Source organism: Melitaea cinxia, chromosome 8 (assembly GCF_905220565.1).
Source record: "Melitaea cinxia chromosome 8, ilMelCinx1.1, whole genome shotgun sequence".
Classification (NCBI taxonomy): Eukaryota; Metazoa; Arthropoda; class Insecta; order Lepidoptera; family Nymphalidae; genus Melitaea; species Melitaea cinxia.
In genome coordinates this window covers 15,163,909-15,175,928 of record NC_059401.1, presented here as the reverse complement: position 1 = coordinate 15,175,928, position 12,020 = coordinate 15,163,909, and the positions used below count along the sequence as shown (strand labels likewise).

Genomic DNA, 12,020 nt, shown 5'->3' with positions numbered 1-12,020 from the left:
AAAATCTATACTATCACTAAAATTGTATAGCTAGAAGCGGAATGAAAACTCAAGAAAATTGAACAGAAAATTGGAAATTTTCAGAAAACGTAATGTGCAGACAGGATGACGTCAATGGGGTCACCTATTTGAAAATATTTATAATTGATACAAGTTGTGCCCGCGACTTTGTCCGCGTGGAATTTAACAAAATAACTTATTATTTAACAAAAAATATAGAATAAAAGTAGCCTAAGTTACTTTTTATTATATCTAGCTATCTGCCAGTAAAACTCCCGTCAAAATCGGTCCAGCCGTTTCAGAGATTAGTCGGGACAAACAAAACGACAGACAGGCAGACAAAAATTGTAAGAAAATGTTATTTTGGTATATGTACCGTGTATACATCCATATGCATTTAGTAAAAACCGATTATTTTAAAATTACAAACAGACACTCCAATTTTATTTATTTGTATAGATAAATAATTTCAGTAAAAGAAGGTCACTAAGACAATACGTTGATTGTCTCAAACATCAATAAAAAATAATTCGTTTTAAGAATTCATTACCAATTATACAAGGTTCAAAGATTAATTGTCGGCGTTCCTCTTGATAAGAAATGAGTCAACCTTTAATTATCTCGTAGTTACGAGTCTAATGTTTAGCGTGGTCACTAAATAACTTCACTAGCCGACTTCGTTTGGTTTAAATTTATTCTAATAATGAGCTTCGAAAAAGAAAAATAATATTTGTATAAACGATGTGTGAAGTATTATGCGCATTGACTTTCTATACTTTTCAGATTAGATTGGTACATTCAAATCAAGCGGCATATTTTGTTGCAAATCTCGTTCAGCACCGCTGCACTACGGAATGTAGCGTCTTATCCTTAGAATTTTTTCAGCTACGAGGTTTATTTATAAGATTATTTACATATAGTTAAAAAAATATTATTCCGTTTAAATAGTTACGATAAAAATATCCAGACATGAAGTCGGTTAAATTAAGCAAAACCCACATTCTAATGATATAACTTAAGATCCTATCATGTTCATCAATCTACAAAAATAATTCCGTGTAAAATTACCCGTAAAAATGTCAATAGCAAAGTTGAAAGATGAATATAAAAAAGGGGAGATAGATATATTTAATTCTTTACAAAAAACTATTTTCATGTCAGAAGTGGGATTCGAACCCACGCCCACAGAAGTGGACTGCGACCTGAACGCAGCGCCTTAGACCGCTCGGCCATCCTGACGATGAAGGACGTTACAAAAATAGGATACACAAATAAAACATTATTAAATACGTTTAATATTGATCATAGTACAATTCCATTACTATGATAGGCACACGAGTATTAGACAGTTAGGACTCTATTCTAGCGGTAACTGATAGAACTGTCTCATGTATAATATAATGTGGACTTAGTCCCATTCAAGATATTACCAATTTTGTATTAAAACACAGTTTATTTTATTTAAAACTAGCCTAGCTGTGCCCGCAACTTCGTCCGCGTGGAATTGACCAAAAATAAGTTATTATTTAGTTCGCAGAGTTATAAAAAAAATCTAAAATAAAAGTAGCTTAAGTTACCTACTCCTTATTACATTAGCTATCTGCTAAGTCCCGTCAAAATCGGTCCAGCCATTTCAAAGATTAACCGGAACAAATAGACAGATAGCTATAGCTTCACTTTTGATAATAATTAAATATTTAATTCGTGAGGTGACGATTTGATGGTGCTTTTGAAGCCTATTTGAATAAAGTTGATTTGATGGTGATTATACATTTCTTTTTAACCATTAAAATAGTATCTGTTAAAAGTTTTAGTTTATAATCAATATCATTAATCGCTGAAATAAGACCTAAATCTTATACATTTCTTATATCTCAAATATAAAACAAAGCAATCTAATTTTGCTTATAATTATTCAGAAATCTGTTGCATGTATAACATACTAATGACTGTAATAAATTGGATATTTCCTTTGTTTTTGATCGTCATTTTCAGAACAAGATTAGTACAAAAAAAAGATGAGTTCCCTGGATCATCTTGTAGTAAATAAATCAAAAACAGGCTAATATTAGCCTATATTAATTTTCATTCAATTCTATTAATATGACTAAAAGTAGATTTCAAAAGGATATGAATCTCTGTTCATAATACAATGCATTGTCCAGAGTGCTTCTATTATGATCGCTTCAATGGATAATGCAATATGAGACATCATAAAAGACTGGAAATGACTGAATGTTGAATGTGTTCATATTTTTAACCTAACATGTGAGGCATTTTACTTAAAAGACTTATAATAATTAGAAATACGACAACTTTGGTGTGCTGCATAAACATCAATGGTCGTTGGTTCAATTCCCGCTCGAAGTGGATATTTGTATTTGTACCCATATTTGTTTGTATTACCCTTGTAGATTGTAGCCTCGGAGAGCACGTAAAGCTATCGGTCCCGGTTGTTCGAATATACAACTGATAGCGATCGTCACTCATAGTAGGGAATATATTCGCCAACCTGCAGTGGAGCAGCCTGGTGGATTAAAATCTAATTATTAATAAATAACACATACTCGAGCAGTCTCGTCTATGCCCCGCAATGGGATGTTACAGGCAGATTGTTTTGATTCAGTTAGAAACACACATAATAAACCTAGGACTACCCTTTATTTAGTATAAATATTAATTGGATTTGAAATGCCTATCGGTATATGGTAAGTCTATGGTTATTATATTTTTGATTAAAAACTAAATTCATAAGCGAAAACTTATCAACGAGAAAAGCTCGTCTCCTTGAGCGTATTTTCACATGCTGTCTTTATATCTTTGGTTACCTCGCAGAGATGGCACTCAAATTTACCCCCAAAGCGCGTTTCAAAAGACCGGCAACACTTAGACTTAACTGACGTCAAGTCTGGGGTCATTGGATGAAGCGGCGAATCTTTGAAATGTTAAGTAGTCTTGATAATAGCGGAGTGGAAAAACGTTCGAAATTACTTTGATGTAATCGAAATTATTTCGAAGAGACAAGCGTCATGTCTCGTTTAAATTCTCGACAAATGCAGACAAATACATGTATATACCTACATGTACATGTAGGTACATGTAAACAATTTATTCGTCTGTCCGCTCGTTACGGATACTCGTCTGTTGAACGATGATGTTGGTTTTTGGCGCGAATCAAAGGATTATTTGTGTCGAGTATATAAACGTTTACGCTATCGTATACCTTTCCAGAATAATTCAGGACATGTTTTACTGTTTTCTGATACATTTCATCTGTAACATAAGCTACTGATAGGCTATCATATACTCTAAAAGGAAGGAGATACAAGTATTTTACATATATATACTCTACAATGAAGAGCATACAAATATTTCTTAAACAAACTTCTCGACTTACAAGTTGTGGAAATATCTTTGGCTGGTGATGTAGAATTTAATGGTTACACAGAAAAATACATATATTGGATATCGTTAGACGTTGAACTATTAGAGATTTTTCGGTAAAAGATAACAAAATATCTCATTGTTTTATTTTACCATGAATATCGTAATGTGATTGAAATGGTATGTATAAAAAGTTATACATTAATGTCAAATATAAATGTTTTACACTAAAAACTCGTTTTCCATTTTTTAAATAGCCTATATATTTTTTTATTTCATCCTTCTTTTATTTTTATTGCTATAGTTATTCAAAAAATATTTTCATTTTTCAGCGCTCGATTATTCGACATTAACTGCGAACTTCTTGTTCACGAGACTGAAAATTCTTTTGTTTTCATCTTACCATTTACTGACGCATTTTTGTTACAACTATTTTTAGATTACTATTTCGGTCGAGCGTGGTGGGTCCTTGATTAGGTCACATTGGCCAAATTTCGGGATATAGACAGTTGGTGAAAAAAAGGCGAATAAGTATTTGGCCTGGAAATTTATACGTTTTTTTTTCCAATGGAGTTTCGTTAATCAAGAAGTTTATATTATTGTATATTTTTTCTTATTATGAGATTCATTTATCAATTTGTATTTATAGCACGTATTTATAGTCACGTGTTTATAGCAATTATAAGGAAATAAAAACAAAATTCATAATTAGTAACAGTGATTGGTATCTCCAAAGTTATGTCTTATATATTAGTACCTTTACTCATACAAAACTTAACAAAAAAAAAACACCCAAGCTAATGCAATTTAACTATTCCTCAAAGCTACAAATAGATTAAAAATTAAAAAAAAATTAAAATTATGTATTTTCGGAGTTCACACATTATTTATAAGAAGCGCAATGCCGCGTAGCCTGTTTGTTAACTTTTTTTATTTCTGTATCAGCCTGTGGTATAATTCATAAAAGCAGCGATTTATTTTTTTACTTCATTTATCTAGTTAGTATATAGTAGTCATAGTCGAAGAATCACGACTCTACAACTATTTATTACGTGTTAAACATTTCAAAAAATAATAATAATATATATGACGACTGTCAAAGATATAGAAACATAAGAGACTTACAGTATCACTTTATTACTATAGGTACTTAAGAGTCAGTTTTTAAGAGGATCGCAATAGGTCTAATCTTTTTGTTTCCTTTTTTTATTTATTATCATTGGCTATATGTTTGAAATAGACAGGCCGAAGACGCGCAACAGCGTCTTCGGTGCGACAAAGCTAGTCCTGCGGTCACCAACCCGCCTGCCGAGCGTGGTAACTATGGGCAACACACGTGAGTTCACGCCATTTTTGGCGCAAATTTGTGGAGGCCTAGTGGTCCAGTAGTGAACTGCGATAGGCTGAAATGATGATTCGCTACATGTTAAGGGCGCAAACATCGGTATGTTAGACAATAAAGTAGACAGCCTTTTATTTTTTGTTATTTCTTTAGCTTGTTACTTGCGCCACGTTCCACATCACACGTGCGTATGTTTATTATACGCTGTCATCAAAAACGCACGGCTTTGGTGAACTCGTATGAGGTGCATTAATTTTTTAAGCGCATTAACATTACTCATATGGAAATATTTACTTTCAACTGCCCGTATGGGGTGTGCTTTTGGTCATGTTTTATGTAAGCCTCTGTAAACGCTTCTGGTTATAAAGTTTTAGTTAATAGTATGTTTTGCTGTAAATTGGCTGTTTGTATGTATATTTTTATATTTGCTTTTTTATTAGTAGAGTTCATATATTTTTTTAGTAAAACTTCTTTACGCTTGCTTGACTTGGGGAGTAAGCTGGTGAATGCGCGACGAGAGCGTTACGAAAAGTGTGATCGTGCGAGGCGAATGGAGGTTGAGAGTGAGATATAAGTTAGTGGAGATAGAAAGAGAGAGAGTTACGTTTCGCTTATTACTGTAGGGACAACTAAAAATTTTTTACTTTTTAACCCTATTGGGTTCCAATAGCTGGCGTTATTTGATTCGTTTATTTACCATTTTATATGGTATTAATCTTTTTCTTAGACTATTCAGTGCCTATTTAGACAGTCGATCTGAAAAAGTAAACTCCAGCTGTGCGTCGGAGCTAATACACACACTTTTTTTCTTTTTACCATCAATTTCCACTTTATTTACGAAATATTTTTTGGCTAACAGTGAATCTAAAAATTGATGTTTATAAATTTAGGTGAAACAGGCCTTTTATGGACTATTTCACCTCCTGCTCTATTCGTAAGTCACGAATAAACATCATCCACAATGGCGAAACAGGCCCTAAATCAAAATTTTAAACAGTAAATTTTAAGGTAGCGATAGGTTATTAAATAAACTCGTACAAGTGACGTGTAGTATTACAAGATTGTATTGTGGGGATACACGTCGAAACCTGATATAATAACGCATATATCTATATTTAAGGCTGAATTATGGAATTATATTAGCTAAAACACAGTTTATATATTATTTTTCAAAATAGTAACTGCGGAGTTTCTCTTCTTCCGATTCTTCTCTGCAGAATCTACATTCCGAATCGGTGGTAGCTTTACTTTTACAAAAATAATAATTTATTTTTAAAGTTTTAATTTGAAAAGTGACGATTCGAAAGTGCTCTTGGGGCTTATGTGAATAAAGCTGTTTTGGATTTTGATTTTGATTTTCCTTACGCGTAGTGATCGTGGCTATCTAAAAATATATTATAACGACACATAATACTAGATATCTATCGTGACTATCCGCTTTCAGTTTTGAAATGTTTATGTATTGGTCTATACAACCTTTGTATATGTATATGATTTATAATGTTATTTCTTTCATGATATAGGTTACGTACTATTCCGTACATTACTTTACCGTACGTACACCGTATGTAGTCACAAATTTGACTTTTTTTATTATATAAATAGACGTAAATGACGACGCATGCTACTAATATTTGTAACGACTTCAAAACAACAATGAATTCGCGACTTTGTAAACTAATATAAAAAAATACATCTTCATACTGGATTTATTTTTTATAATCAAGGCTCAGGTACAGTTACACTTAAAAGGTAAATATTGTTGTATTTCTATTTAAAAAGTTATTTAAAAATTTAAACACTTTTAAATAAAAACTTCATCAAAAATTCATACGCTATTTATTTCGCAGAGCGAGTCAATGCAAATTTAACAAGCCTTTTAATATAGGGCAATAATTTTATTTAGTAAAATATTAAATTAAAATCTAAATAGAGCCGAATGCAAATAATTTTAACCAATTTATATTCGTAGGGTTGTCGCCGTGTGTGTTCGTGATAACACAGTAACTGAGAAACTGAGATGATAACCTTTCCTAAAGGCCTAGTAACTTACATCTTAACGGGTGGGCGACAAATTACCTATAAATATTTTTAAATATTATTATTATTAATATCTTTGCTTATGCCAAATTACATATTTGTGTCGTTTGGAGAGAAAACACTAAGATCTTAAAGTAAAACAATTTCGTAAATAATGGAACTTCTAGTCTGCACTTATAACCACTGTCGGGCATTTTTTTTTTGCCCAGAGGAAAAAGGAAAAGCACCCGTCAAAACTTTAGCGCTTATAATATTTATAGATTTTCCCTTTGACAAAACATTTGAATACAATGACGCTGTAATGTTGCGGTGCAATGTATTATATTGCAGGAACTGTGAACTAATAATAGCTGAATTCATGTGGAAGGTGCCGCGTTTGCTTGTATTTCGATGGAAGAAAATTTACATAAGATCATGAATGTTATGTACCCCATACTCGAATAATTTATTTTATTTTATGATGATTTAGACAGTGTCAGACAGACACTGTGTCGCCTAGGACACTCTTCAGGAAAACGCAGAGTTGCCTAAGCTCTGCGCCACCCCCTCGACCTCACTGGCTAGGCCCACAGGAACAACGAGTCGATATGTGTGAAGCCAGTTCGGCTCCAGGAGTCTTTCGCATTTTAGAGCTGTGCCATGAATGCTTGACGGAGACCCGATTCCGGGTTTCAAATGAAATTTTCCTTCTCCAGGGCCCTGATGATTTTGAGCCAGGTTTATCCCTCGGCCCCCCTTTACGACCCCAACGGGAAGAAAGGGGGTGGTGCTATTCTGCTCGGCCAACACCACACGGCATACCTACCTTAATGAAACACCAAATCATAGTATATTAATTTGAGTGATATAGATGCAATCGTGTTTCACCACGCATCCTAATACAACAGGGCGACGTTCCAGGTAACATTGTATTCGATCCCTTTCAATATCATGAACCAATCAATGTGATGCGCATTCACGTCACGTCAGACGAAAACACGCTTCGTATACATTACTAATAATTATGGAGTGATCGAATTTTGCATGAATAATCTTTGTATCGTTGTTTTTTTTTTTTTTTTTTTTGTTGAATACAAATTTTAATTTGTCAAAATGTTTGATGATTGGTTACAAGAATTCTGTCCGTTGTGTGGTTAGGACTTTGTTTTTGTTCAAGCTGTGATTAGTAAAATTCCCTTACGATTCTGGCAAATGTACTTTTCTTAGTTGAATCCTATAGACGACAAAATCTTAAAGTAGTCCGTTTAATTAAAGAATGGGTTTAAACGAACAGGTTTAAATAATGATCAAAATTATAATTTCTCTGTGTTGATATCTAAATTTCTAACTTGCCGCATTGATGACAGCAATGAATCAAGATAACTATTGTCTACTAAATATATTATCATGCATACTTGTGTATATATATTCTATGCTACAATCGTTATATTCTGAACATTGGTACCGACCAATTAACTGTTGAACAAAATTTAAATTCAAATCACCATCAATCACATTCTTGAAATGATTAAAGATTTATGTGAAACAACAGAAGAAGGTATATATTTATATAAATAATGGGAAAATAATTAGAAAATGCAACACTATACAGCATCACAAAGGAGTCCAATCAATTCTCTCCTATTCAGGAACTTCGATCTATAAAGTCAAAAGATACAATCACTTGTAAAAGATTCTCAATTGCTACCTTTGAATACTTGACCGTTTACGTTTAAAACTTTAATTCTCTTACAAAAGTTTGAGTGTTTGAATTCCCATAAATATCCAAGCCTTTATAGCGATTCAAATGTAAAGACTGGTGAAGCAATTCCAAAGTTAGAATGGGCAGAGTCTATCAAGAAACTTTTTACGACTCTCGATATTGAAGATACTGAAATTCTGGACCGAATGGAATGATTTCTTTGTATTATTTACTTATTCAATAATATAACTATAATAAAAACATATTTTTTATATTATAACTTTTTATTGCGTCTAAATTTAAAGACGGTGACTCTGGTCCATTAAAGTGAATTTCGGTGAATTTTATTTATTTTATACTTTGTTGTACACCACAAATATATTATGGGGCGGACTTATGACTTATTAGCCATTTCTTCGAGACAACCCAGAATTTTGATGTTTGTTACATAACTGGCTCACCCCGCAAACGTTGTTTTGCCATATGTTATTAACCCCCTTAATCCCTCCCCCTCTTATAACTTAGGGGTGTGAAAAATAGATGTTGGCCGATTTTCAGACCTACCCGATATGTACACAAAATTTCATAAAAATCTGTCCACCCGTTTCGGAGAAGTATTTTAACTAACATTGTGACACGAGAATTTTATATATAAGATATGATCTGGTACATTTCTGCTGGACATCTATCGTTTTTCTTGATTAGAAGATTATCTGCGAGTAACTCGTAAAAGGAGAAAATCTTTGCCCACTTTAGAAGCTGATTAGTTTACTTTACAACTATTTGTAAATGATCAAAATATTAATAAAAAATCGGCCAAGTGCGAGTCGAACTCACGCACCGAGGGTTATAATACAACAAAATTATAAGAAATATTTTTATTACTAGCTGCCCGGACAGACTTCGTTCTGTGAAAAGTTAATAGAATTTTTTTTAAAGTATAAAACCTTCCGTGGTCGTTAAAGAACATATAAAAAATTAATTAGCTGAATTGGTCGACCCCTTCTCGAGTTATGCGCTTAGCAACATTCAATTTTAATTGTATATAAAGAATAACATGTAACTAAAGTTTATGCTTTTCGCAATTTTTCCTTTATCTGTGCTATAAGACGTTGCTTCATACCAAATTTCAAAATTCTGAGTTCACGGGAGTACCCTGTAGGTTTTGATTCCCTTGAGAGTGTCGAAAATTTGCAGCATAAATAGCTGTCTTTTGATTGCGTTGGCTTATAGAAGCTTAATTTTTTCACAGCTCTAAGGGACATTAGGCTTGAATATTTGATAATAATTTCAACTTGATACCTCTGCACATTCCTGAGAAAACGTGTCGTGACAAACAAACGGATAACAAAGTGATCCTATAAGGGTTCCGCTTTTTTTCTATTGCGATACGGAACCTTAAAAACAATCAAAAGTAAAAGTATACTAAAAATCTGATTGATATTTTTAGCCACGGATATTATGAATGAATTAGAAACTGTTCACAATTTTTTAATTCCCTCAGCGTATTAGGACAAAAAAATAAATATTATCAAAGCTGTATGAAATGTATACAGCCAAGATCGGGACCATATACAACATACATTATCCTCGAACCCGCACGTGTGTCAGAATCTGGGAGATTTTTTTGTACGATACTATTGAATTTCAAGCATATCGTTTACTTAACGTCGCACTCCATATGAAATTATGATAAACGATTGTTTTAAATACATCTTTGTTTATATTACGTAATACATGTGAATAAATTGAAAGCTATTTTCCATGTATTTATTTCTTTTCGACGTCTAAATTTTCATGTCATTGCCAACTAGAATATTTCACTTTTTAACTTTTGCAAGTTCTTACAGAACTTGGTCTAAAAATTTATTATTTATTACAATTTAATAAAGTTTAGTTAGTAGTTTTTATGTCATCTATCATTCAAATCATCTTAGAACAACGTTTTATTTTAACTCAAATCAAGACTAGAAGTATTTACAGAGTAACTTTAAATTATGAAAGCGATCTATCTAATTCCATTTAACCATCTGTTCTAATAGACGTTATTGAGTATTCAAACTATCTAAATTTTGTATAGGTCTATTATGCTGTGTTTATTGTTACTCACCGGTTGGGATGCTCCTTGGGAGGAGGCATAGGGGTGGGGATGCGCCTGCCCCCCCTTAGCTCGCTCATCGCGCCGATTGTCAAGCCGGAGCTGAAACAAAAACATCGTTCAGTACACTCCAGCTGATTGATGAAAGGATTCTGATAGGCAATGCTGAAACTAGGGTAGAAAATTTTAAAGGTACTGTTTCTTTGCTGTGCTTATGGTTCGGAGGTATACCTGAGGAACGATAGCAGATAAGTTTTTTTATTTTTAATTTAGTTTGAGAGCAATAATGACTCAAATATATTATTGAAAGTATAAATACTCTGACATCATGGAGTTAAGAAGTCTGCCATTTCTCTTTGGAAATATCAAAAGCAAAATACATATAAATTGAATCCATTATTTATTACGGATACTCGTATTCAAAGTTTTAAAAATAGTTGTACGAAATGAGACGTATGATACCTTATAATACAGTAAAAAGTTGACAAAAGTCTTAGAAACGATTTGAAATGAATGTCAATGACATTAGTATATAATTATAACGCTCCAGCCTATAGGTACTATCCCACAGCTGGGCATAGGTCTCTTTTCCCAGATAATAGAAGGATCAGAGCTTAATCCACCACGCTGCTCTCGAGTTGGTAGATACATTTCCTACCATGAGTAACGATCGCTATCAGGTGTACATGATAACAACCGGGACCGACGACTTAACGCTTATAAAAACTTGTGTCAAGTTCAATTTCTGTAATGTTTAATGTTATGTTTATACCATTTTTTTTTGTGTATCAATCAGCTTTTTCCTAGAAAACAGACTTTAAATTACCTATCGAAGAAATTTGGATCGGGTAAATAAAACATATTTATTTATATTTATTTTCAATGATTTATCATTAAAAATGTATTGTTATTACTCGATGTAATTTCACATTTTAAAGTTATAAATTAAAATAAAATATTTTCTCCTTTATATATTAATATAGATTTAGACTAACTTTAGAAAATGTACGACTTCTTTCAACTCTGTTTGCTTGGGTCAAACAATTTTCTACACAGACCTTATTTAGCTTTAATCTATAAAAATGTGTGCAGAGCTAAGGAATTCTTATATTTCTACAAATTTAACGCAATATTACGTCTATATTCTTGAGTATTTATTACAATAAAGTGTAACAAATAAATGCGTATTTGTAGTATAGAATTTGCTGTTTGCGTAATTACCATACATATCTTTACGCTGTGATTCGTTATTTGATGCGATGACTTTTTTGGTTTCACACGGTTTTATGTCTATTGCTTTCATTTTAATAATGATAATGTTCAATTATTTTATTCTTAAATAGTCAAAAAAAATTCTTATATTTGAAATAAATAGACGAAAGAAATATAATATAAAACCTTTTTATTTGCAATAATAGTTTTTTTTTTTTACTTTAATCTAATCGTAAATAAAAAATAAACCATTGATTAACATT

At 32.3% G+C, this 12,020-nt stretch overlaps 1 non-coding gene across 1 annotated transcript; it reads right to left on the bottom strand.

The window, feature by feature from the left end:
* Positions 1 to 1,155: 1,155 nt before the first annotated feature.
* Positions 1,156 to 1,239, bottom strand: Trnal-cag. The gene has a single exon. It is a non-coding gene; the product is annotated as a tRNA-Leu (tRNA).
* Between the last annotated feature and the right edge of the window lie 10,781 nt (positions 1,240 to 12,020).